General features: G+C 44.5%; 1 long non-coding RNA gene and 1 pseudogene across 1 annotated transcript in view; one reads left to right on the top strand and one right to left on the bottom strand.

Moving 5' to 3' along the window:
* The window catches only part of LOC125962122 (uncharacterized), a 172,950-nt gene extending 168,238 nt beyond the window's left edge, over window positions 1-4,712 (top strand). The window contains exon 3 of the long non-coding RNA XR_007473563.1: window positions 4,617-4,712. This is a non-coding gene — a long non-coding RNA (uncharacterized LOC125962122). The remainder of the gene's footprint in view (window positions 1-4,616) is intronic.
* Window positions 4,713-21,799: 17,087 nt separating this feature from the next.
* Window positions 21,800-27,353, bottom strand: LOC101276832 (uncharacterized protein C3orf38 homolog; annotated as a pseudogene).
* Window positions 27,354-27,475: the final 122 nt, after the last annotated feature.

The raw sequence follows: 27,475 nt of genomic DNA, 5'->3' as shown, positions 1-27,475 counted from the left end.
AGCTGGACACACTGACTTCCAATTGACTGGGCTTTTTAAAAAAACATTTTTCAAGAAATCCTCCAAATCTAGTGTCCATAAATAAATTCAAGAAGATTCCAAATATTGGCTATTCTAGATCTAGCTTAGTGGGGAAATTACTGGCAGACGTCTTCCCAGAAAAACGGAACCATTCAGTGGGAAGAAAAGTGCGTTAGGGTTTCAGCAATAGACATTAATTCTTAAGGGAATGAAAATTCTTCCCCAGAAAACACTGTAAAGGATGCCCAGTTTTGTGGGTGTCCTGAAAACCTGGTTTTCTGTTTTCCATGTTCATACACTCAGGAAATCTTACTGAGATGATAACAAGGGTCTCTAAACTTCTCCACCCTACAGAGGTGGAGCCCTTTGGAAGTAGGAGCAAGGAAAAAGGACAGAAGCCAGTGTCATGAGGCTTGTGGCCGTGGGATAAGGAGGGAGCTCCAGCGCAGCAGGCCCTGAGATCAGCTCCACGCAGAGAAGCTGGACTTGTGTGTTCGTCAAAATCCTCTATCTCTAGTTGGAACCTTTCAACTAGGACTATCTTTTGTCAATAAACGTTCATCCTGGGAAACAACTTTACAAGTAAAGAAACGCCGTCACTGTGGGGAAGTGATTGACCTCAAGTTTCAGAACCAAGACTAGAATCTAATAATATTTTATTCCTAGACCTTCCTGGAAGATCAAGATGTTATATCATCATTGTCAATTCCAAGTTCATGAAGATGTGTGATGCCCAAGGTAGTTGTTACGTCTGTGGTCCATCGGGATATTTGCCTTTTAGGTCTGGTTCACTAAGTCAACTCTTTCTATAGTAGCAGAGCTGGTTTAACATGTTCTCTCATTATTCCAAATCCTGGTCAACCTCCTAAGGAAGGAGTGACCCAAAGTAGCCCATCTCCTAGAGCTTATTATCCTGATCTACACGGTACCCTTAGAAATGGTGTAGGTCTGAGCTCGTGCAGCCTCCATATGCAAGCCTTGTCTCCCGTGATCTCCTAGGTTTTCTTTCTATCACTGTCTTACCAGGTCCCGGCCCCTTGGCAGGGATCCTTGCTTTAAGTGCTGCCTGGAAACTACCAATTCATGCCAAAGGTTTTTGTTGGTGGTGGTTTTGCTTTGTTTTGTTTTGTTTTTTAAGGAAACTGCTTCTACAGCATGAATGCGGGGTCAACACTTGGAATGCCTGACCTTTTTTTTTTTTTTTTTTTAATTTTATTGAAGTATAGTTGATTTACAAGCTTTTGTTAATTTCTGCTGTACAGAAAAGTGATTCAGATACATACGTTCTTTTTCATATTCTCTTTTCCATTATGGTTTATCACAGGACGTTGAATATAGCTCCCTGTGCTCTACAGTAGGACCTTGTTGTTTATCCATCCTCTATTCACTAGTGTGCATCTGCTAATCCCAAACTCCTGATCCGTCCCTCTCCCTCCCCCCTCCCCCCTTGGATGCCAAAGGTTTTATCTTCAGGATATGAACAGCCCAAATTCCAGCAATAGGTGAAGGAGCTAACAACAGAAACTAAGTCTGAAATGGCATGAGTGTTCAGGTCGAGATGGCAAGTGAGGACTAGAGAAAAGAAGAAGAACTGGAGAGAATTCCACTCTTTTTTTTTTTTTTACCTCACAGAGAATAATTTAACTGTAAACAACTTCAAAATACGTAAAAAATTTAAAATACAGCTCAAATTGCTTTCAAAGTCAAAGCCCTAATTCAGAAGTTTACATGTCCTGGGACTTCCCTGGTGGTCCAGTGGTTAAGACTCCACACTTCCAAAGCAGGGGGTATGGGTTTGATCCCTGGTCAGGGAACTGAGAGCCCACATGCCTCGCGATGTAGCCAAAAAAAAAAAAAAAAAAGAAAAGTTTACGTGTCCTGCAATTCCTATAGGAGGGCTCACTGTGACCTGTTCTCATTTGTGAGGAGGAAAGAGTAAGGTCCTCTGAGAACTGTACCACTTTTCCCGGGATCGGTAACTGCATTGTGCCTGGGCCCTACATCCTTATGTGTTATCCAGACAAAAGTCTCCAGGGTTTTCTCCTTGCCGTGTCATTATCGCTGTGAGACTAAGGAAGGGCTGTGCTTGCTTCCTTCTTAGGTGGCCACTGCCTCCTTCACACCCAGGATTGTCCAGAATTCAGAGAAATCCCCCCATACTTTGCCTGTGTCCCTTTACCTTCTTAAATCACACTTCAAGAGACTGCTCGCTCCACTATCAAAGGGACAGTCCCATCACGCGTCCAGGCCGAAGGTCTTCTCCTCCCTCAACTTCCCCCGGCCAGCTGCTCTCTGCAGGATCAGATTTGCATTATATGAGTTGTTTTGACATTGCCTCTTTTGGATCCTTTTTTTCCCCAAGAGGGAAATTGAGTGTGGATATTAGTATTGTATCGTCAGCAGCCAGATGGTCCAGAGACGGGGTGACGGTGACCCCCGTGGTCTCTGACCTTCAGAAGGAAGTAAGTGCTCATTCTCATGGTGCCTGAAATGCCACAGGTATTGGCAGCATTAACAGCAGCCTCAGTGCAAAGTGAAAGTGACACATTATAGAGCGTGCTGTGTCCTGAGATGTGTGTATATTCATAAGCTAGCCAGCAGAGCTGTGGACAGAGAGTCCTGGAGCTGCAGTGGGGCCTCTGGTTTGAGCTCACACCCCCTCAGCTTACAGAGGAGAAGGAGCTAAGAAGCCCTCCCCGGGGACGTAAAGTAAGCTGCTGGCGGACGCAGGACTCGAGGACAGATCACTGATCTGCTGTAGTGCTCAGTTTTACCCACGCTCTGGACCTCTATAATCAAAACATGATGCATAATTATCTGGTGTGTATCTGGTATATCTTATAGTACAAATGAATATAAAATCGATGTAAAAAGGACATGAGAATACAAATAAGCAAGCATGAAAATGCAAAAATGGCTATATCACTGCATTAATACATGGAAGAATGTCACTTTTATAAGAGAATCCAGGCTCTAAAAAATTATATGACCTGGGGAGGCATGTGTGTGGCATCCTCAGGCATTTTTAACGACTATAACAGCCATCCGTGTTATCCTCTGATTGACATCTAAGTTTGGTATGAGATCTGGTGCTAGGAAGGAATTCCCGACGTGGCAGATTTTATTGCTGCTTTAAGTGGCCAAGGATTCTGAGGTTACTGAGTGTGGAGGGGAGGCTAGGTGATGCCTTTCTTCCCATCCTCTCTCATTTGTTTATTCAGCAAATATGTGTTGAGCTCATAGCATGTGTGCAAGGACTTGAAAATGCAACATGGGGTCAGATAGTCTGGAATCCCCCCATAATGACACTCAGGAGAGTCTACGAGAGCATTTGAGGCAGGCCACAGAGCTTTAGAAAAAATAAAGTGATTCCTCATCAAAAAACATGTGGAAATCCAAGTGCAACTCATTCACCCATTAGGCATGCTGACATATTTGCTGAGGAGTCTAAAATTTTAGTTGTAAATAAAGAGGCTTTCACAATCTTGGAAAGTCTTGTGAAACCTGTCAACTGAAGGTTTGCCGAGTACCTGGATCAAGGGAAACCATCCTAGGATATAAGAAGACATGGCTCGGTGGACCCAGATGGGAAAGAGGCCGTGCATGCGAAGGCCAGATTCAGAGAAGTGCCCCTTGGGAACTGCAGGGTCAAGGAAGCAGTCTGGGATGGCCTTGGGAGTCAGGTGAGATTTTAGGTGGGAATGAGCTAGTGGTAAGAACATTTTGAGCAGAGAAATCAGTGAGAATCAGCAGAGACCAGTTTTGGTCACGGGGTGAAGAAACCCTGAGTATATTTGCTTTGAACAGAAGGAGACTGCAGGGTCTAACCATGCCTCAAACACCGTGCTGGTTTTTTCTATATACGATCTCAGTTTTGGCTACAGTATTGCAAGATAGGGGCCCGTGTGATAGACCTGAGGCTCAGAAAACTTAAGTCACTTGCAAAGGGTCACATAATTAGCAGCTTTCAGACCTCAAATACAAAGGTAGCTCCTTTCCAGGACACCCCACTGCTAATTAAGATTGGAATATTCCAGTAGTGGGCCAGGAGGGCTCCAGAGAGGGAAGGGTCGGATGGAGTCGCAGTGAGGCTCTACAGCTCAGATGCTCTGTAGAGCAAACCCTTTTATCCCCACTATTTCCGATAGTTCATTTGGGATGGCAAATTGGGTTGGTCCTCTGTAAGCAGTGAATGCTAAGAACTTTTTAAGCATCTGAACACAAATGAAAGCCTTCCCAAAACACATTAACCTACAGATTCAAAAAGTCTAGCAAACCACGTTCAGGATAAATACACACGTAGGCACATCATGGCCAAACTGCTAAGAAACAGAGACAGACAGGCGCGCGCGCGCGCACACACACACACACACACACACACACACACACGGTGGGGGAAGCTTAAAAGCATCCAGAGAAAAATGGCACATTAGAAACAGGGTAAAGCAATAAAATGTAATAGCTAACATTTCATCTGAGGAAGCAAAAAGCAAGTAAGTATCTTAGAATTTTTTGCCCAGAAAAAATATTCATCAAACATGGAGATGAAATACTCTTTCAGAAAATCTGAACCTGAGAAAATTTATCCCCAGCAGATCTGTACCACAAGAAATGCTAAAGGAAGAAAGAAAGGGAGAAAGAAAACACCATGAGATGGAAGCCTGAGTTGCTGGAAAAGAGACTTGAAAAGGGACCAGAGAGGGTAAGTATGTATGCAAATATGAAACGGCATTTAATAGTCATAGTTATGTAGTCCACATAAATAGTATATGTATATACTTTATTTAAAGTTATAGGGCTTCCCTGGTGGCGCAGTGGTTGAGAGTCCGCCTGCCGATGCAGGGGACACGGGTTCGTGCCCCGGTCCGGGGACGTCCCACATGCCGCAGAGCGGCTAGGCCCGTGAGCCATGGCCGCTGAGCCTGCGCGTCCGGAGCCTGTGCTCCGCAACGGGAGAGGCCACAACAGTGAGAGGCCCACGTACCACACACACACACAAAAATGTTTAAAGTTATATATAAAGAGATATATGGGGCTTCCCTGGTGGTACAGTGGTTAAGAATCCTCCTGTCAATGCAGAGGACACGGGTTCAAGCCCTGCTCTGGGAAGATCCCACATGCCACGGAGCAACTAAGCCCGTGCGCCACAACTACTGAGCCTGTGCTCTAGAGCCCGCAAGCCACAACTACTGAAGCCCACGTCCCACAACTACTGAAGCCCGCGCGCCTAGAGCCCGTGGTCCACGGCAGGAGAAGCCACTGCAATGAGAAGCCCGTGCACTGCGGCGAAGAGTAGCCGCCACTCGCTGCAGCTAGAGAAAGCCCGCGCGCAGCAGCAAAGACCCAACGCAGCCAATAAATTAAAAAATGAAAAAATTAAAAAAAAGAGATATATGTATTTAAAGGGCTAATGACTGTTTAAAGAAAAAATAATAAGAATAATAAAAGTGTATTATGAGATTTTACTCCGGCATCATTAGGAGGAATGCAAAATGGTGCAGCTGCTGTGGAAAACAGTACAGTGATTCCTCAAAAAATTAAACTTTAAATGACCATGTGATGCAGCAGTTCCACTTGAGGGTGTACTCAAAAGTAGTGAAGGCAGAGACACAGGTGCACCCATGTTCACAGCAGCACTGTTGACAACAGCCAAAGGGTGGAAGCATCCCAAGTGTCCATCAACAATGGATGGATAAGCAAAATATGGTCCATACATACCACGGAATGTAATTCAGCCTTAAAAAGGAAGAAAATTCTGATACATGCTGTGGCATGGATGAACCTCGAAAACCTTATGCTAAGTGAAATCAGCTAGTCACAAAAAGGTAAATACTGTATAATTGCATTTATATGAGATACCAAAGTAGCCAAATTAATAGAAATAGCAGAATAGAGATGACCAGGGGCTGGGGGATGGGAGAGTGGGGATTATGGTTTCATGGCTACTGTTTGGGCTGTTTCTGTTTGGGATGATGAAAAAGTTCCGGAGATGGAGGGTGGTGATGGTAAAACAATTCATGCCGCTGAATTAATTATACACTAAAAATGGTTAAAATGGTAAATTTTATGTTGTATATATTTTAATGCATACACACAAAAATTAATTGCTTGACTTTAGCACCTGGTTCCTAGACATTTCATCCCTTTGCCTTCCTCCAGTCATAAGGTAAAATCCGAATGTCCTAAAGTGACAGGGTGATCCTCATTCCACAGAAAGCCTCCAAAGCCTACAGCGCAGGCCCTGTTATCTGTCCTCACTTGTCTGCTTTCTCTTCCAATTTACTGAAAGAAACTTCGTCTTCTCTTTTCTGAGGCTTTTAGAAATTGCCTTTGTTTAAAAAAAAATTCAGTTTTATTGTATTTCTCTAGGGACCAGCAGAAGCATTGATTACACAAATTTCTGTCTTGTGCTGTGTTTTGAACAAAGTATAACTTACAAATTCTTAAAAGTTTATTCACCATCAGTTTGGAACAACATCCTGAATAGTCAGTTCCTCAGTATGTGAGAGTTTACACGTGAAAACACATTTTAAATAACTCTGAATGCATTCCTTTCCATATATCTCAGTGTATTTTTTTACATCATGTTCAGTTTGGGCTTAAAATTGACATTATTAATTTGATGGGAGTAGTGTGGGCATTACTTCATTCATGCGATACAGGTTTAAGGAAAAAAAAACCTCATTGTTTATATTTTTGACAAGAGAATCATGCAAACAACCACCATGGAGAAGAGGTTTCCATAGAAAGCCTGCATGTTAGTATTTTAAAAGCTTTTCCTACCCAGATCATTTGTTAGTAGAAGGTGCAATGGACTGAATTGTGTCCTCCCACCAAATTCATGTGTTAAAGTCTTAACCCCCCAGCATTATGGTGTTTTGAGCTAGGGCCTTTTTGAATTAATTAAGGTTAAAGAAGATCATAAGTGTAGGACCCTGATCTGATAGGGTTATTGTCTTTGTAAGAAGAGGAAGCAAGATTGGAGCTCTCCTTCTTTCTCCACACACTTGCACAGGTGAAGGGAAGGCCATTTGAGGACACAGCACGAAGGCAACCGTCTTCAAGCCAAGAAGAGAAGTTTCATCAGAAACTGAATCATGGTGGCACCTTGATCCCGGACTTCCAGCCTCCAGAACTGTAAGAAATTAACTTCTGTTACTTAAGCCACCCGGTCGAAGGTATTTTTTTCATGGTAGCATAAGCTAAGACAGAAAGAATTTCAATAAATAAGAATTTCCAGTTTAAGGATAGTCAGTAACTGATAATAGTGATTCAGAAACCTATGCCTGCTTCATAAGGGCTGTAAGTCCAAATATACCATGCAGTACTGCTAACATATTTATTTTTAACACATAATATTAATATATATTTCTATTTACATTTTTAAATGAACCGAGCATAAGGAAATAGCCTTTTCACATGCAGAATATATGAAACATTTTTTAAAAAGAAGGAATCATTTGTGTAACTAAATGATCGAGTTCTGTTGGTTAATTTTGGAATCATGGTTCTTTGGGGGGAAATTCTTTCATTTTGTGTTTTCTGCTTCACTTATCTAGACAAGATCTCTTGAGTGTCATCTTACGAGCTCTCCATAACAGAAATCATGCCAAATGGGTAGTAAAAACTGGTAGAAGGTAATAGGCTGGTTTGAACCATTCTTCTTTCTGACAGTGCACTATGATACCTGCTCTGTGATGGTTATAAGTCACAGAGCTCTGGTCTGCTCATCAAAGCCCTCTGCATATACCTCTGGATGTGCTAATGGGCGCATCAATACCCACAAAGAGCAGCAGAACTGTAGCTGAAATTCGGCCTCTGTACACGGGTACCGAACTGAATCTTGGAGACAGAGTTTTGAGTGAAGTAGAAAAGAATAGCTTTATTGCTTTGCCAGGCAAGGGGTGGTCATGGTGCACTAATGCCCTCAAAACTGTGTGTCCCGACCTGGAGGGGGTAGTGAGGAGTTTTATAGTAACTGTTCAAAGAGGAGGGCGTGGTCAGCTCGTGGACATTCTTCTGATTGGTTGGTGGGGAGGTAAGTGGGAGTGAGCATCGTCAACCTTCTGGTTCCAGCCAGTCTGGGGTCTACTGCTTGTGGGCAGCACACAGTTAACTTCTCTCACCTGGTGGGGATTTCAGTATCTGCAAAACTGCTCAAATATACTGTTCTGTGTATCCCTTGAGGGGGAACCAGGACGCTGCCCCAAGGCTGCACCATCGTGTCTTGACCGCTCCTCCCTTGTCTCTGCATACCCTCCTTTCCCTGATTAGCAGCTGTTTGAACCTGCCCTTTGCAACTCAGGGAAGGTCATGGAGGCTGAATGAAGCCTATTTCCTATAAACAAGAAAGGGGGGACACAGAAAGGCTTTTGTGCCCAGGAGCCCCACAGGGTCTTGCTTGGTTTCAGAAGCACAGGACAGAGGAGTAGGTGGCTGGGGTGCAATGGATGAAGGAGCCTCAACTCCTATCCACATGGGCCCCTCCACGGGGCGGCTTGAGCATCTTCAGGGCGTGGCAACTAGTTACAAAAGAGTGAAGGCGGAAGTTGTCATGTCTGTGATGACTAGTCTCGGAAATGACTCCCTGTCCCTGCCACCTATCCTGTTGGCCACATGGGGCATCTCTGAATCACACAACAGTATGGATGCCAGGAAGCATGTGTCATTAGGGGCCGCCTTGGAGCCTGGCTCCTGCGCAGGGCACAGCCTCGCGCCACTTCCTATCTGGGGTCCTGCGTGAGCTGCCCTACTATTCTCTCCTCGTCCTGCCCTGAGGCATCTCTTTTCAGGCTACTGCAGGACTTGTAGGAAGGGCTCCCATTTCCTGCTGCTTCTAACCAACATGATTGTCTATTGTGCCAGAATTCTTCCTCTTACTTACAATTACTCGAAATTCCCCTTAGGCATTGGTTTTCAGTGCTGGCTGTTAATGATAATTACCTGAGGACTGTGTGTGCACGCGCGTGTGTGTAATATTCCAGCAGCCATTTCTGCTCCATCAGAATTGATGCTTCACCCCATCCCCTTCCCGTAGGTTCTGGTTTGATCTGGAGAAGATCCAGCCAACAGTAATTTTTAAAAGTGTCCTTGAATGTGGGGCTTTAAAGCCACTTCTTATGTTTCTCAAACTCAAAAGCCAGAGAGACTTCTAGGTAAAGTGCATAAATCTTAACTGTATAGCTCAATAAACTTCTACACCCGTGTATTCACTGTCCAGATCAAAACAGTGCATTTACAACACAGAAGGCTCCCGTGTGCCCCTCCCAATCAATGACCCCTCTCAAAGGCAGTCCCTACTCTGACTTCTATCACTAAAGGTCAGTCTTGCTTGTTCTTTTTTTTCCAGTTTTATTGAGATATAATTGACGTATACTGTTTTTCCCCTACCTCTATGTTTCCCCTTCCCCTTTCCCTCTCCCCACTGGTAACCACTGGTTTGTTCTCTGTATCTGTGAGTCTGCCTCTTCTTCGCTATCTTCACTAGTTTGTTGTAGTCTTTAGATCCCACATGTAAGTGAGATCACGCGGTATCTGTCTTCCTCTGTCTGACTTATCTCACTTAGCATAATGTCCTCCAAGTCCATCCATGTTGCTGCAAATGGCAAAATTTCCTTCTTTTTTTATGACTGAGTGGTATTCCATTGTATATATACACCACATCTTCTTTATCCATTCATCTGTTAATGGACACTTAGGTTGCTATGGACATTGGGATGCATGTAACTTTTCGAACTAGTGTTTTGTGTGGGGTTTTTTCCGGATATATACCCAGGAGTGGACTTGCTGGGTCATATGGTAGGTAGTTCTATTTTTAGTTTTTTGAGGAACCTCCATACTGTTTTCCACAGTAGCTGCACCAATTTATATCCCCACCAACAGTGCACTAGGATGCCCTTTTCTCCACACCCTCTCCAACGTTTGTTATTTGTGTTCTTTTTGATGATAGCTACCTGACAGGTGTGAGGTTGTGGTTTTGTTCTGTTCGTTCGAGTTCTGTTGGTTAAAACCACTCATTGTGGTTTTGATTTGCATTTCCCTGGTGATTAGTGATGATAAGCATTTTTTCTTCTTTGGGAAAATGGCTATTCAGTTCTCTTGCCCATTTTTTAATCAGGTTGTTTGTTTTTTTGACATTCAGTTGTGTGAGCTGTTTATATATGTTGGATATGAAGCCCTTATTAATCATATCATATGCAAAAATCTTCTCCCATTCAGTAGGTTGTCTTTTCGCTTTGTCAGTGGTTTCCTTTGCTGTTAGTTAAATGGAATGATACTGTATGAACTCTTTTGTGTGTTTTCTCTTTTTTTACACTCAAAAGTCTGTGAGATTCACCCATGTTGCTGCTTGCATCAGCAGTTCTTTCTTAATGCTATGTACTAGCCCATTGTTTGAATCAGCTATACTTTATTTATCCATCAGACTGTTTCCAATTTGGGGCTAACAGTAAAGTCACTATGGTAAGTTCTGTGTATGTCTTTGGGGACACAGGCACCCGTCTGTAATGGAGTAGAACTGCTTTTGGACCACCGTCGCAGGAGTAGAATTTCTGGAACATAGTTCAGGTGTGTGCTCAGCCTGAGAAGATCTTGCCAAACATCTTTCCACGGTGGTAGTACCGATTTACACACACACCCACAATGCATTAGAGTTCTGATTGTTAGGCATCCTCATCAGCACTTGATATTTTCAGTCTTCTCAGTTTTATTCATTCAGGTGGGCATATAGTAAGATCCCACTGTGGTTTCAGTTTGCATTCCCCTGATGGACGTGATGTAGAGCACATAGTAATGTATTTATTGCCATTTGGGTAGTTCCTTTTGTGCAGTGCACATTTAAGTACCCTGCTCACTTTTCAAGTGGATTTTCTTTCTTTTTAAAACTACCTATCTATAGGAGTTGCTCACATATTTTGGATACAGGTCCTTAACTGGTTATGTGCATTGCAAATATTTTGTCCCAATGAAAGTACTTAAATTTAATGAAGTCCAATTTATCCATTTATAAATAATTTTAATTTATTTTTAGAAAATCTTCTTTTACCGTTATTTTTAATATCCTCTTTAAGAAACCTCTGCCTTCTCCAAGAATATGAAGACATTATCATTTTTTTTTCTAGACTATTCTGTTGAATCCTTTGCTAGTAGCAATAAAGGCAGAACCAGCTACTTACTTAACTTGGAGGAAGGGGAAAAAAGAAAATAAAGGAGAAAGTGTGCAAACATGGAATAATACCTCAAGATAGTATCTCACTGTAATTTTAGTTACGGGATTTTAGGCTTTTACTCATTCAACTGTGTGTTCTCCTCTTTGCACCCAGTCCAATACCAAGCTCAGCTGAATTCATTTTGTGCTCAAGTTCAGCCTCTGCCCTCCATCCAAAGAAAGAAAAGACAAGAAGAGCAAATATCGCAGATGATCATGCAGAACTGGGAGAAGCCTTGGACATCATAGCCCAACCAGAGTCTCCCCACGCCCGCTGAGGAAGCACATGAGGCTCACCTGGGGCACACACCTAGTTAGTGGCAGGGCCAGGATTTGATCCCAGGACTCCTGCCCTCCTGTTCACAGACCCTTCCCACATCTCACAGCTTCCTGGAAAACCCAAGGCCTATTTTTTTTTTCTTCGTTTTCTTGTTTCATTGGAGTATAATTGCTTTACAATGTTGTGTTAGTTTCTGCTGTACCATGAAGTGAATCAGCTCTATGTATACCTATATCCCCTCCCTCTTGGACCTCCCTCCCACCTCGCCCCCCATCCCACCCATCTAGGTCATCACGGAGCACCAAGCTGAGCTCCTTGTGCTATACAGCAGGTTCCCACTAGCTATCCATTTGACACATGGTAGTGTATGTGTGTCAATCCTAATCTAAAGAACCCACAGGGGTTTCAGCCGTGAGACTGCTTTACTGTTGACTCGACAAGTAAGCAGAAGACTTATGTGTTTCTTATTCATTTCCTCTATTGAATTATGAACAGCCAACCAGCCAGACATTAAAACAACATAAGCTTGGTGGCAGGAGGGGAAGGGCAGGTGTGGAGAACAGAGGGGAAGAGAAAAAATATTGACATTAGGCGACACTTCAGGGCTTGCGGGTTTAGGACCAATTCTGAAAAGGGATTTAATTCCTTCCAAGCAGCCCGTGTTAGCTCCCCCTTGCTCCCCCTGTTTCCACTGGCTCCAGGCACCAGTAATGAGACTGTGAATATCAGCGAAGCCCTTGCTTCATCTTTTCTTCAGGCAAAAGCATTGATTTAGATCAGAGGTTTCAAACAGGAAGCCTGTGGGCTGGATGAGGCCCATAGATGGGATCGTAGGTATATGTGTTTAACAATTAAGCCAATTTAAAAGAAAAGTTTCACACTGAAAAAACCAGAGCTTCCAGGGTCTCCTGAAAAGTGAATATATATGGCAATACTGGGTGTGCATTGTGACTTGGCAACGACAGGCTTGAGTTGGATTAACTTGCTTTCTGTCCTCCACTGCTTCACTTGTTCACATCACTTGTCTCCTCCGTGGACAGTTGATTTGGGGGCCCTGATTTAAACAATGACACGAATTAGATAGTATTATTTTCTGTTTACAAATACAACATGCCCTGAAATATACAACAACTTTTAAATTATATTTCTTCACTATCAGCTGATGCTGGTACTTGTTCCACTGGACCTGGCCACAGCAGAACTCATATAACACACACACACACGCACTACTGGTTAGATCCTTTCGGCCCCTCTTGATCTGCAGCTGGGGCGTCACAGATCCTGGGGTATTTCAGCTTCTAGTCCAGTGCTGGTTGGAATATAGGCATTAAATTCCTCATTGACATCTTCCTGCTACTTCTGAACGCTAAGTGCCTTCAAAAGGATTTAAAGTGATATGGGCATCACCCTTTCTCTAACGGAGCCAGTGGCTTCATCAGCGTCACTCTCAGTCTCTACTGGATCTGGCTTTCAGCTTTGACGTCAGCACCAATTTCCCAAAATGACTGAAAAGACTCTTGAAGGGGAACCATGCATGTCACAGCACCATCTCGACCTCAGTCGTGTCCACTTCCCTCTCTCTGGGCAGTGAGATTCACCAGGAAGGAGATGCACCTTGGGTAAAACAAACCACCCCAGCAATAAAGATCAGACACTATCACTACAATTTAAAACAAAAACAGTCCTCTACCGTAAAATCCGAAAGGTTCCAAAATTTCATTATTTGAAAACAAACAAATATGCTTTTCTTTTAAGAGAAAGGAATGGTGACCTATTCACTCTCACCCTGAGGGAAAATATATTATTGGAAAGTTTTTACTTTTTTGAACTCGCTCCAGGGATGCGATGAACAAGACTCGATTCTGCGGCTGTTTTTCCTGAAGTGTCATTATCCTTCTGCCAGAACAACTAATGGATGGCTGGGAGGAAAGATACAATTTGGAGGCCATTAATTCTGCTTCAAGTCCCAATTCACCAATGCTAAATAGCACTTGAATCCCGGTTCAAGATTTAGAGGCCAGTGGAAGTCAGGCTGGGCTGCTCTTCTTTGGGGCTCACTCTGCAAGGCGGCTGCCTTTTGTTCCACCTCCTCTTGGTCCTGTGCTTGGGGGCAATTAGATGGGTGATGGGGCCTCCTTTGTTCAGCTGACTGGGGCCCTGGGCTGCTTTTTGCCCCGATTTCTGGTGCAGAGGGAGCCCCTGGTGATCTGGTGGTGGTACTTGCTCCACTGAACTGGGCCACAGCAGGACTCATGCTGCCATCTGCTTGCAACACTGCAACAAAAACACAACAAGAGCCTGGTTTTGTCTCCCTCACCGATGCTGCTTGGTCCACTCTGCACTGGAGATGGACCCAGCGAGCCAAAGAGGCTTCACATGAGCTCACCAGCATCACCCCAAACCCAAGGCAGAGCCAGGGACAAGCCCGCAGATAACCCTGCTGGGGTTACAAACACATCAACTTCCGCTTATGATTTATAAACAAGTGGAAATTGTTATGAAACAACAGCTGCTGAGAGGTCAGCCTTCAGCCCACCCCTTGCCTTTCTCTTCTTCCAGGACAGAGGCGCTGCAAGCAGCCCTGGGGAGCAGGGACTCTGCTGGAAAACCAGCTCAAGGTCAAGTGGCCTCCCCTTCCATCACCACCTTCTAGAAAGTTTGCTCGGCAAAACCCCTGCTTGCCCTACCTCCAGGGTCTCACATCAGACTTGGCCACTTACTCACTACCACGGGCAACTTACTCAGCATCCTTGTGCCTCTGTTTCCTCATCCTCGCACTGCATCTGTTGTATGCGCTATGAAGGATGTATTAAAGGGTACGCACACAGCAAAAGCAGGAAATGTTAGCTATCATCAGCAGGCGGGGCGTCCACTCTGACCACAATGGGTGAGTCAGGCTGGAGGCAGGGGATCAAGCAGATAACAGGGGACAGAGCCCCAGAGTTGGGCTTAAAGCCAGTCCTTGTTTTCCAGGCCCCCACTGAAATCACTGCGAGGTGGATCCACTCCACGACAAGGGGACCTCGGCTAACACGTGGTGGCCCTCAGTGCTTGGTGTAGCTCCTGCGGCTCACATATATTGACTCCTTGCAGATGTCACCAGAAACCTAGGACGTTGTAACTGTTTGTATCGTTATCTCCATTTCTCTGAGGAGGCTAAGGCCTGTGGACATGCCTCCCCAAGGTCACATGGGATCCTAAGGCTGCCCGACTAGCTCGCAGCGTGTGGTCTTACCCCCAGCAGCCTCCACAAGTCAGAGCTAAGGAGGTGGAGAGTCCTAGGACTAGATGGTCTGTCCTGGGCTCACCCTTCTAGAGCTCCTTGCGTCGAACGCCTTCATTTTGCAGAGGAGGAAACTGGGGGTGAAGAGGCGGGTTTGGAGGAGGCCGTGTAATAGGGCAGCCCGAATCAGAGAGGCTTCCCAGAGTCCTGAGTGGGCTGCCAACCAGCTGGTGACGTCAGGCAGCTTAGTGATCTCCAGGTCACAGCTGGGTATGATCCCACACCTGGGCCTTGCCTCCTGCCTGCCTCACAAGGTGCAGGGAAGACCACCCGGGAGGGCTGGCCCTGGTGAGTGCCCCCTGGATGGTGATGGGGCCACAGTTCTTGCCCAGGTGTATGCAGCCTGGAGGTCTGACCCAAACGCCGACTGCAACTCCAGGATTCTTTTGCGGGCTGCTCACTGCCTGGAGAGCAGAAGCACAGAAACAAAACCCAACCAGAGGTCTGGTGAAGTCCAACCTGGACTCCACCTGTCATGGTTCCCAGATCCTCAGAGCCCAGGAGGGCCACAGCAGTCGGGGCAGCAAGAAGCAGGCCTGCCTACGTAAGTCGGTGCAGCCGCTGTGGGAAACGGCATGGAGGTGCCTGAAGAAGCTAAAGATGGAGCTACCATGTGATCCAGCAGTCCCACCCCTGGGCATAGATCCAGACAAAACTGTAGTTCAAAAGAGCCACGCAGCCCTATGTTCAGAGCAGCCCTATTCACGACAGCGCAGACCTGGAAACACAGATGAAAGGGTAAAGGAGATGTGGTGCAGAGACACAATGGAATATTACTCGGCCATGAAAGAATGAAGTCATGCCATTTGCAGCCATGTGGATGGAACTAGAGATTATCATACTAAGTGAAGTAAGTCAGGGGCTTCCCTGGTGGCGCAGTGGTTAAGAATCCACCTGCCAATGCAGGGGCACGGGTTCGAGCCCTGGTCCGGGAAGATCCCACATGCTTTGGAGCAACTAAGCCCGTGCGCCACAACTGCTGAGCCTGTGCTCTAGAGCCCCAGAGGCACAACTACTGAGCCCGCGTGCCACAACTACTGAAGCCTGTGCACCTAGAACCTGTGCTCTGCAACAAGAGAAGCCACCGCAATGAGAAGACCGCGCACCGCAATGAAGAGAAGCCCCCGCTCGCCACAACTAGAGGAAGTCAGCGCGCAGCAACGAAGACCCGACGCAGCCAAAAATAAATAAATTTAATTAATTAATTAAAAAAAAAAAGTAAGTCAGAAAGAGAAAGACAAATACCATATGCTATTCCACTTATATGTGGAATCTAAAATATGACACAAAAACTTATCTATGAAACAGAAGTGGACTCACAGGCAGAGAGAACAGACTTGTGGTTGCCAAGGGGGAGGGGTGGGGGAGGGATGGATTGGGAGTATGGGGTTAGGAGATGAAAACTATTATATATAGAATGGATAAACAACAAGGTCGTACTGTATTCAATATACAGTATTGAACTATAGTCAATACCCTGTGATAAACCATAATGGAAAAGAATATGAAAAAGAATGTATATATATGTATAACTGAATCACTTTGCTGTACAGCAGGAATTCACACAACATAGTAAATCAACTGTACTTCAATTAAAAAAAAAAAAAAGAGGGCCTGCCTGTAGGAGGAGCATTCACAGAGGGCGAAGTCCTGAGTCCAAGCCCTGCTTGGTGCCCAGGCTTTGGTGCCCAGGCTCTTGGTGCCCCCCTTGGTGCCCAGGCTCTGCCCCAGAGAAATCAGTGAACCTATAGGCATTCTCCCACCTGCTTTTCCCAGATCCAGGGATTGGGGTTAAGCTGGTCCTCATAGTTACCAGATGTCCATTCTCTAAGGCTCAGTTCATCTCAGTGTTCATTGCCAGGTGTTAGAGACACACAGATGCACACAGAGAACTTAGAGAGGAAAAGCCTGGAAGGTACCCAATGACCATGCATGGGGGGCGGGAGAAGTTTAAGAGAGCTATGTGGGAATTCCGAGAAGGGTTTGGTTAACACGATTTGGGGAAGGGGGGGGTGACACCCAGCCAAGTGCTGAGCGCTTTGTGTATGAAAGTGCATTTCATCCTTAAAGCATTCTCAGAGACAAACACAGTTAATCTCACACATAGAGCTTAAATGACTAAAGACACAAACTCAAAAGGGTCAGAGTTAGAAGTTGGAAACTAAGTCTCTATTGAAGTAAAAATCCAAACCCTTGCTACTATATCACATTGCTCCTCGGCATTTAGGGAGCACCTGCTGTGTACCAGGTACCCTGCAAAGGATTTTATCACTTTATTTAATCCTCAAAGAACCCTTTGGAGACAGATGTTATTTGTCCAGATTTCTCGTAAAAGGAGGCTTAAGTAACTTGCCCAAGGTCCCATAATAAGTAAGTAAAAGGGCAAGGTTTGAACTCGACGTTGTTGAGCTCCAAAACCTATGCCCCTTTTACTGCACTTTAGTTTTTCCCTTTCTCGTTTTTTCTATAATTTTTAAATGAAACATTCCCAAATTTGATCAGGAGTTTAATAATGCGTTGCCATCTTTGCAAATGAGCATATTTCTCACCGTCACTACCAGACCTTTTCTTCTTATCTTAGGGACCAAATACTACCTCTCTGGCCCTGCACAGCTGCCGGATCACATCACTTCCCGTGGTGTAAGACTTCTACGTCAAGTAGCATGGCGGTGCTGTGACCTTTGCATACCTATCGCATAAGTACCTCCTCCAGTCCAGAGTGACCACGTGTAATCCTTCCTTCCACCTGTGTCTGGCATCCCATCAGTTTACAGATCCCTGACTTTCAAAGGCAGCTCTTCCCTTTCCATATACGCTCTCAAGTGCAGGGAACTCCCTCAAATTCTATCTCTGGTTTAAATCTCACCTTTAACCTCGGGGCCCAGATCCATGACTTCCTAAAGAGCAGCAGAGGAGATAAATCAGGATGAAATAGGACAGCATCCTAACTGAAATATATAGAATGTATAATGGGGAGTATAAAGAATTAACTGGTTTAATGATTTTTCTGCTAAGATTATGGAAGGGTGACCAAGAATATATACCCTGTCATCCTGAGTGCAGGAAGAAGCTTCCGAGCCTTCTCTCTAAAGGCGGCACTTCCTTGTCAAAGGAGACATTTTTCATACAAAACCCACGGCCTCTGCGTAGTCGCTGCCTTCCTTTCGTTGTTTTTTGAGCCCTCTGTTGTTCTTGCATTATGAGAACTCTCTCCTTTGGCTGACGGCTCTCTCGCTAATCTCTTTTTCTTTGTCCCCTCCAACCCAGAAGGTGATGGAGCAGCAGGGCAGCAACAGACAGGTGGAAAGGCATGCAGGTCAGTCCAGGAATAATCAAACTGGCCCTGCTCCTCAGATAGGGTGACCAACTTGTCCCAGTTTTCCCGGGGACTTTCTCAGTTTTAGAATTGAAAGTCCCACTTCCTGGGAAACCCCACAGTCTCGGACAAATCAGGATGGTTGGTCACCCTATCTAAGATGAGAATAAAAACGGGTACGGGGGCTTCCCTGGTGGCGCAGTGGTTGAGAGTCCGCCTGCCGATGCAGGGGACACGGGTTCGTGCCCCGGTCTGGGAGGATCCCACATGCCACGGAGCGGCTGGGCCCGTGCGCCATGGCCGCTGAGCCTGCGCGTCCGGAGCCTGTGCTCCGCAACGGGAGAGGCCACAACAGTGAGGGGCCTGCGTACTGCAAAACAAACAAACAAACAAAAAAGCATGTACGGGTGTAAAATTACTGTAAAAATCGAAAAATTTTCCTAGAGTTTCTTTTCTTTGGAACTAAGGAGACTTTCTAGAGATGACAGTCCCCTGGCAGATGTCTTAAAAACACATTACTGAGCCCACCCCAGAGTTTCTGCTCAGGATGTCAGGGTGGAGCGGAGAAGCTGCATTTCTGGCAAGTTCCCAGGTGATGCTGATGATGCTGGTCCGGGGACCACACTTTGAGAACCACCGCTTTCCAGTTTATGGGCCTTCCCTCCAGGAAGCGCAGGATTCCTCCGACTGTGGTCACACTGGAACCATCTTGCCACTAGGCCTGACCCTGTACATGCCCATTGAGCCATTTTATTCTTGCTAAAGTCTTTATTGTGCAGACAGAGAGAGTGAGTGCCAGACCAGCGACGTTGCCACCGTTGATTAATGAGTCCCCTGCAGCCCTTGAGCCTTCGGGGGACCCTGGCATGCAGCTTTTGCCCTCAGAGCCCTGCATTTGGGGGAGAGAAATAAGAGGTCTCTTTAGAAAGCCCCCGGGGTGAAGGCTTGGAGGGGCTGGGCGAAGCTACAGATCACTGGAGAAAGACCAACCTGACCCTCTCCAAACCCACAACAAAACCTTTTCTTGAGTGATTAGACCCAGAGAAAGGTGATTTGTTAAAGCCCTGGGTTCACTGCTTTTGTGTCCTGGGCCTAGGACATCTGGCAGGAGCCAGAGAGCCCTCTGATAGCGGGCTTGAGCCCCCATTCTCATCCACTGGACTGTGCATCATTGAAACACTGGCCACTCATTCTCATGCTAATCCGTGAACTCGGAGAGCAGATGTGAAACATTTGGTTCTGTTCTTGTTCACTTGTAAAGAACTAATGCAACTTTTTTAAAAGGGAAGGGCAGAGCTGGGCTGAGAGAGGGGTGAAGGCGAAGGGGGAGAGAGAAAAGGAGGGGACTGGGGTGAATTCCAGAAAGAAAGAAAAGTTTACTTGAATGACTTTCTCTCTTGGTGGGCAAAGCGCCGCAGCTTATGCAAGCTCCAGCCAAATCGATATAAGGCAGGAAACGCAAATTAATATTAAAGTGGTGGGACACCTCCAACTTGCAAAGTAGACAATATTTGTAGGATGCAAAGGCAGAAAGGCATAGAAGGTTCTCCCCAGTAAGCTCCCGTGAGTCTTTTTCTCTCTGTCTTGTGCAAAAGCTTTATCTTCTGGGGCATGGAAACTTTATTCCAGCTCCTCAAGATGTGCTTGACAAACTCGTGGCACACTTTATTTTATAGTTAGCATGCCGTTTGAAAATTGAGGTAAGTTTAAGGGGAAGCTGGTAGTTGTTCAAAGGAATATATCTGTATTTCTATATGCATTTCCTTTTGTCTCTATTGATAGAAAAATACATATAGATTTATAGAGCGAGGGACAGATAAATAACTTCTAAAGCTGTCAGGCATTTAATACTGTTATTCCTATGTGGTTCATTTGATTAAAGTGCCTATATTATTGATTACATTGTAAATCTGTTAATGACAGCATTGATTCAGTGGAATATCTAGATTTGTTTCCTACACTGTCATCAGGAAAATTCTTACGGAGGAAGACTTATGATACATTTGCTGATGGCGGACTGTCCCTCTTGCCCAGGATTTGTGGCCTATTTAATGCATGCCACAGGCCCAGGCTGACATCGGCAAAGCGTGCCAACTCGAAGTTGTTCACAGCTGTCACCCAAATATCCTCTCCGTGCCGCCAGCTAGCATCACTCACTTTAACAGTTCTGCCGTGTCAGTAGCCTCTATGTGCTAAGTGACCAGACTGCCACCTTCCACGTTTGCACCTTTCAAGAAGTCTCTGAAATTAGAGTTGTCCAGACTTCCTCAGTGGTGAGAATAACCCCTTCCCTCGGGGTACATGCTTGTTATTCAAAGGACTTTCTGGGTCCTCCACTAGAGACCCTTATTTAGTAGTGAGGGCAGGCAGGGCTTCCAGCACACCTAACAAGGGTCCCAGGGGAGTCTGGCCAGCAGAAAACTCTGGGTCACATTGCCCAGAAGAGTGTGTTTGTGACAGTTTTGGTGTGAGCTGGGGTCTCACATATAACCTGAGCTGCATGCCTTCTGCCCCTTCTCTGGTGATGCGGTCCACCTTTGCCGTTCAGGTGTTTCGGGGACCACCTTTGACCTTTAACACCTTGACATGCTTGTTTCACTTTACTGCCATTACCTGGAGTCCTTGGCTACTTGCCTCCTGGTACCTGGTACTCGGTTCTCTCCCCTGTAGGTGGCTCCCTGTGTAGGAGGACGGGCACAGGGACACTGGGTGATTAAGTCCCTTCAGATTCTGCTCACCTCCCGGAGAGCAGCTTGGGATCCTGGTGAAACAGCTCTTTTCAGTTTTGCCACCCAGAGAGACCCTGAGAAGGGGCTGATTTGATCACAACGTGACACTGATGTCAGGGCCACCACCTCGTGACTGCCCTGTCCCTGAGTTGTCATTCCTTCTGTCACTAACCGCCCTCTTTTCCATACCTGTAAACTAGATAACACACACACATGCACACGCACACCCTTGCCAAAATTCTCAAACATATTTGTAATAGCCCTACCTATAGGTGAGGTCCAGTTATTTCTCGTAGGGCTGCTGGGCTCATCCAAATTAGAGGCTGTGAGGAGGCACCTGTTTAGGTGACCCGAAGCATCCACATCTATTAAGATACAGAGACTCCTCTTTCCTGAGCGCGAGGAAGGTCTCAAAGAACGGCATCGCAAACTGCACCGGCTACTGCGGGCAACGCGGCCACGGTACCACGCGCCACACCTTTAAAAAGAGTCGTCATTTCTTCCTGGTTCGTTTCATCATCTCTGCCCACGTTTATCGCCACCTTGATGCTGTTACTTGTGCCGTTCCCCTTGCCTGGAAGTTCTCTCCTGTCCTTCCACCTACCCAAACTGTAAGCATTAAAAAAAGGAATCCTCTCCTCAGGCTTCTGATTCTTCCAGCCTTCAGTGAGCAACTTCTTCTCTGAATTTCTAATCCTGCGTGATCTTTTTTTTTTTTTTTTTTTTTTACAACATTTAAAGTGGGATTTATTTGATGAATTGCATGAAGCTTTCAGAACATTTGCTGCAACTCAAGTAGAAGGAGGCAAGTGTTCACATAATATGTTAACCTGTAGTCAAGAAAGACATTTCAGCTAAAGTATGTCAGTCCCCCAATCTGAAATCACTTAAACATCACTGATGTAGTATTTGGAAGAATTTCTGTATACAAGATTTTTCAGACTGACATATAGTACTCAGTGCTTCAAGGGCTAGGTAAAATTAATTCTCTTTTGTTCAACGGTGCCTCCTTTCCGCTAGATAAAGTTTGGTCTCCAGTCCCACTATCCAGTGCCTGCCTCACATTGAGTCGTACTTCACTGGACCACATAAAGTGTTTACATTATAAAAGGCTTCTAGATCACTTGGTTCAAGTGTAATAGCTGCTTTCATTAATGTCGCAGGAGCAAGGGAACTCTCTCCAATAATTCTCAGGTTGATATGTTTGATTTTCCAAGTATTCTCCACAAAAGGGCAGTGGATGAGTCCAAAAATCTGTTCAAAAATGCCCCAACAGGTGTTCCCTCGGTGGACAGTCCCAGCAAACTCTAACCATAATGAGACCATGGGGAGAAGTGCATTTCAGTCCATGGGAATTTAGGTTGGGACTGAGAAAAAGTTATTCTTCATTCACTAGTGACAGCAGACGAAGTCTCACAATTTCTGCTCCATGGTAGTCTATCACATTTTGTTTCAGATGTGTGGTAATAGAACGTAAGCTTGACGTCATGCCAGAAGTGCTGTGGCCCCCACTCTTCTTGGCGTGGTCCCAGAATAGCGTTCTGAGAATTAGGAAGTGCAGAGCACCCGTGACAGGATTCTGCGCCTAGTCGACGAAAACCAAACTTTGCAGCTTTTTTATCTTCTTTCTCCTGCTGTTCAGAGAGTCTCATGTCCTCTGTCTCAACTGGCCCTGCCACTTCCTTCAGTTTCAGTTGTGACTGCTCTTTCTAGTAATCCTTCGCATGCTGAATAAGGTTGTGTTTTTCAGTAGCTGGAGGTAGAATAACCCACTGTGTCGCCAAGTACTTAAATATGATTTCTCGGTGGACTGTCTTACGCCTCAAAAGTTCTTCTGCACTTTGACTGTACACTAATATTTCACGAATGGCATCTTGGTGGTCCTCAGGCTGCACCAGGCGGTTGGTGATGGTATCGCATAGGGCCATGATCTCGTCGTTGTCCAATAGGCCGAGCAGGTTACGACAGCCCTCCATCTCTGGGTAGCTGAGCCCCGACTTCTCAACCCCCAGAAAGGGGGGGAGAGGATGCCAATAACGTCGCCCCCTTAGGCCCACCAGGCTGGCACCTTGGCAACAGATCCCCTAATCCTGCGTGATCTTTATTGCACAGTTTGCATTTGACTGCATGTTGTTTGTATCATTAAATATCATTTCAATTATACATTTTCATTAGATCCATGAACATTATAAATTCCATTTTGGCATTCCTTTGGCCAAATTCTCTTTCTTTGATGGGTACTTATTTTCTTCCTTTTATTGTTAATGAGCTTTTCTAGTGCCTGCCTTCTGTTCTAACTAGATGGTCAGTTAGTATATCAGTCGGAAAAGACCTACTGCACACCCACCATGTGCTGGCGAAATGTGTTCAAGGCAGATTTATTTTCACTGTCATGGAGCTCACAATCTTCCAGTTTTCTCCAGCAAGAAACCCCTATTTCCTCAAAGAGAATTACATGTTTTAATGTCCTTTATTCCTGCTGTGGAGATACCCTCGCAAACAAGATATAAAGCACCCATCCCATAAGTTTGGCTACAAGATGTTCCCATTGTCATGTCTAAAAGTAAGTAAAAGGGAATAATAGCAATTACATATTTACCATTTTTTGAGCAATTTCTGTGAGTCAGGCACTCTGTAAAGCCTTTCATATGTATTAGCTCATTTATTGCTCACATCAACTCAATCATGATAGACAATCACATTACTGTTATCTTCATGGCACAGAAAAGGAAACTGAAGCCAGGAGAGATTAGGTAACTTGTCCAAGATCAGGCAGCTGACAGATGGTGGAGTCAGGGTTAAACTCAGATATTTCAACTCCAGAACTCAGCATAATATAAATGTTAGTTACTCTTTCATATAATCCCTCAGTCCCTCGTCTGTAAAATGGGGATGTTAGGTTTGATCTGATGTATCCCAGTTTATTTCTGTAACGGGTGTATGATCAGAAATTCATCTGTGTATAAATTCCAAGGATCTTTTAATGATAAATTTTACTGAATTAAGAGTGTCTACACTTAGTGGTTGAGTATTAGATATGACTCCACCATGATTCAAATGTACATGAAGGTATGACTTATACCTATTTTCCTTCTGTCAGCAGTCCTTCATTATGTCAGTTTGGTGATGTGAATTTAATGGAGTTAAACTGCAGCTGCTCAAAATTGTGTGACTAATGACATTGCACTTCAGTTATAATTGGTACTTGATCCAAGGATGCTAGAGGTACACCTGGCAAGGTTAGTTCTACAAAAGGACCAGTGGGGCTGGTGGCAAATGCTTGCTCTCCTGTGAAGTCATGTGTGTTGGCCAAATTGATAGAGAGCATTTGCTAACAAGCCTTCTGGGGCACACCGTTGGCCCCCAGATCACTGCAAGTGAGTGCAGTGGAGTGGAAAGATCACAGCCAGGCAGATCTGCAGTGCATCCCCACTGACACCTGTTCAGCTTTCTGAGCCTGGCCCAGCACCTAAGATCCTGTAGGAGAGCTGTAAGGTTTAGACTTGATACAGATAAAACATCTAGCATAAAGCTAGTATTTTGGACTTGCCAGCCTCTATGATCATATGAGCCAATTCCAATAAATAAATAAATAAGGTATATGGAGAGAGATGCATGTAGAGATGCATGTATGTGTATGTGTATTGGGTTGTGATAAAAAATGTATTTTTTACTCTAGGTCAAGGTCAAAAACTGTTTTAAAAGTACTGCCTTAGGTCTTATCATGACCAATAATTGCACTATCTCCAAAAGCCTTGTAACATCACATCTTATTTCTCTAGTCACTCACCTCAGATCCACTGGTTTTACCATTTCTCACTGTTTGATACACACTCACACCTTCCCTGTTCTCCCACTCAGCTTAGGTTCTATGGTTTTCATACAGTCCCTCCCTTAACTCCCTTTTCTTCTTTGATTTCAGAGTATTTGTTTGACACACTCCACCTTGGTTCGTCCCTAATCTTGATGTATTTCAGCCCGGACACAGGCAACAAACTGCACATGACTCAAGAAAATACAACTGTGCTGATTTGTTGTACTTTAAGTTCATGGCCACAAGTGCCAGGTGGGCTGCTGTGCTACATTTCTGGATAAAGTCACTCTCCTGCTCTTAGGCAGTACAGTTTCACACCCTTGTGTTTGTTTTCAATCTCAGGCAAACTCTATCCACAAGGAGGCAAAGACACCTGTTTTCATTTTGTTATGCAGCTAAAGATTCCGTGATAAAGAGTGTATTTTTCTTCTAAGACTTAGTAAAAGTCTCATGAAAGGTTTTAATTAACTGGGTTTGGGTCATTGGCCTGGTTGTGAACAAATCACTATGGCCAAGTTCTGGCTTTTGTGTCCACGCCTGTAAATCAGGCTGGATCCAGGCTTCCCAGGCCACATGGGCTAAGAATGAGGGAGTGCTCGCTCCCCCAAAGAGATGTTTTGGCTCGCCCGTGTAAAATGAGACAGGAGTCTTGTGTATGAGGTTGTATATGAGGTTCATAACACAATGCCGAACCCATAGCAAGTAAGCATTAGCTCAATACCGACGGCACATAGAAAAGCTTTGGGATGCAGACAAAGTTCTACTTAGATAAAATCTATAACCCTAAAAACTTCCATCACTGAACAACAAAAAAATGAAAATAAATAAAATATGATCTCTCTTCTTGCTCAAGATTCTAGAACAGAACCACAAAATGCATCTAAGGAAAGAAGAAAAAAGGAAATAAACTTACAAGCAAAAATCAATGAATCAGAAAAGAGAAAATGGTAGTTTTACTTCTCAGTTTTTTGTTTTTGAACAAAATAAATAAACGTACATAACTCTGGCAAGCTTAATTAAAAAAATAAAGGAGAGGCTAAAACACAAGTGTACTAAATAAGAATTAGAATCATGAAGTAAACAGATCCAATATTTTAAAAATTATAATTGAACACTATACACAATTTGAACACTGATGAATAGAATGATTTTAGCATGTTTTATGTTTATTAAGCAAATATTATACAAGTGAAACACGACCGTATTGTCATAGAAAGAAATCAAACAATTAAGTACAGCAAAACCAAGAAATCCCCTTTTCCATATCTCTTGAACTCGTCTTCTTAAAGATAACCACCGTCAAGAGTTGAGTGTTCATTGTTTTCCCCCACTGAGGCCTATACATATGTGTGTATTTATGTCTTCGGTGTCATATGGGAAAATCTACATGTGAGATAATATTATCCATGCTGCTCTGGAACTTCCTTTTTCACTTAAGCAAATGAGTTGATGGTAAATCTAGTGTTGACATGTGGATCTGCCTCATCCAATTTTACAGCTTCAGCGTGTTCCTTGGGAAGGTAGCCTTTTAAATTACTTAACCACGTCTCTGTTGATGGACATTTAGGATGTTAGAAACTTTGCTTTTATCAACAGCATGGAAATTGAGCATCTCTGCATCTTTGGGCACAAGTGCAAGCATTTCTTTAGCATAAATTCCTGGAAGAATTTATCATTTCTAGCTTGATAGAGGGTGGCAACTCACCTTCCTAAAAGTCAACACCAATATACTTTTCGCATTACTCTTTTAGATTTTTTTTTTTTTTTGCTCATTCTTGAAATCTTTTCTATCATCAGTGTTTTTACTCTGCCAATTGGATGAGGCCACCCAGCAATATATCTCATGCTTTCACTGCTCCCCAGTAATTTCTATTACTTATTGATCAGAAGAGTCAAAAGATAAAGCTCCCTCCTCAGTTTTCATCTCTCCAGACTTGGGAATATTAGTAAAATTTCTCAGGTTTATGTCTCTTCACCAGAATGGTTTCTAGGGATTGAAACAGACGTAGGAGCAGAATCAAGTTTATCCCCAGCTCTGCTCAAATTCAATTAGGTCTCCTCTCTTTCTTTCCTTCCTCCCTCCCTCCCTTCTTTCCTGATACATTTTGTAATGGGAGAGAGGTAGCTTGTTTCTTAATTTTTACTCATTTCTTTAGGTTTTGGCAGAGATTTTCTGTGAAGAAATTTCAATCTTAAGGCAGAAGTCGAGTTGATTCTTTTCTATGAATGCAGTGGTCTCTTGCTCATCACTGACAATAGTAATTTTACTTATTGAAAAGTGTTTTTGCTTCTTCTCTTTGCAGTTTTACCTGTGGATATTGTTCCTTCTTTTAATGCGGTTAAGTATCGATCTTTCCTGGTGGTTCAAAGCAGGTTGACCAAATGTTATTACTGATGTTTGACTATTTTGTAACCTACAAAAACAGTGAATTCATATTTTGCAAGTCTCGTAAGACCCTCTGTTTCTCTGCCTATGCTTTTCTATGTTGTTTGGTCACCGATAGGGTTACCAGGTGGGGTGGGCTGGCCCCTTGTGAACCAGAACCTCTGAGGGCTTCCCACTGCCGAGCCACACCGCAAGCGGGAGGGGCAGAGGGCGGAGGTTGAGCACTGCTTCCCATTTCATCACCCTGAGGAACTGCTCCTCCACTTTTCATACCCACCTGTTGACTATGGCATTGAGACTACACGGGACCACGCTCATCTCTGCGACAGCGTCTCCTACAGCAGGGGTCCCCAACCCCTGCCCTGGGCTGTGCAAATGAAGCTTCATCTGCCGCTCCCCATCGCTCCCATTACCACCTGAACCCATCTCCTCCCAACCAC

Source organism: Orcinus orca, chromosome 19, assembly GCF_937001465.1.
Source record: "Orcinus orca chromosome 19, mOrcOrc1.1, whole genome shotgun sequence".
Taxonomy (NCBI): domain Eukaryota; kingdom Metazoa; phylum Chordata; class Mammalia; order Artiodactyla; family Delphinidae; genus Orcinus; species Orcinus orca.
This window is presented reverse-complemented; position numbering and strand designations above follow the sequence as displayed.